An 879-nucleotide genomic window follows, 5' to 3' on the forward strand; every position below is an offset into this window, starting at 1 on the left:
TCAATCAGAGAGAGAGAAAAAAAAAAAACCACGTTCCCTGAGCCACTGCAGGCACTCAGACGGCAGCCCCCACATGTGCTCCTGCAAGCAGGGGTGGGTCCTTGGCAGGGCACGACACCCATGGGGTAGGAGTCACTGCAGACCTGAGCTACCTGTTGTCCCAGACGTGAGGCATTGTCTTTGGGTTACTCAGATCCCCAGCATGGAGCCTCGCGCTGCGAATCCTCGGGCCCAGGCCGAAGCACATGGCTAGGCAGTTGTGAGCCTGGGAGAGGATGAGAGCCACCATTTCACCAGATGGCACCCTGCATGGCACCTTCTTCAGCACAATCGGCTTCCCAGCCAGGAAGCACAAAGCAGTGAGGGACGTCAGATGAGGCCATCTGAAGGAACTGAAGGAAGAACATCAGGAAGATGCCTAGAGGGAGGACTGAAGAAAGACGGGCTGGAGAGATGGCTTAGCGGTTAAGGCGCTTGCCTGTGAAGCTTAAGGACCCAGGTTCGGCTCCCCAGAACCCACATAAGCCAGATGCCCAGGTGACACATGCGCACAAGTTCACATGTGTCCACAGGTGGTGCCAAGTCCGGAGTTCACTGCATTGGCTGGAGGCCCTGGCAACGCCAATTCTCTCTCTTGTTCTCTTTCTCGTGAAGTAAATAATAATATAAAAAAGCCATGGGGCAGAATAGACATGAACAGAGCCCACAGGGCTTAGAGGCAGTCATGAGGCCAAGCAGAAGACATCCCAACCCCAGAGAACACAGTTTCCAGAATGCAGACAGGATAAAAGAGGGAAAACACATTCCCAACTTCTTTTTTTTTTTTTTTAAACAAAACAAAACAAAACAAAACATTTATTTAGGAATAATACTCCACCC

The sequence above is a fragment of the Jaculus jaculus genome, chromosome 7, assembly GCF_020740685.1.
Source record: "Jaculus jaculus isolate mJacJac1 chromosome 7, mJacJac1.mat.Y.cur, whole genome shotgun sequence".
NCBI classification, from domain to species: Eukaryota; Metazoa; Chordata; class Mammalia; order Rodentia; family Dipodidae; genus Jaculus; species Jaculus jaculus.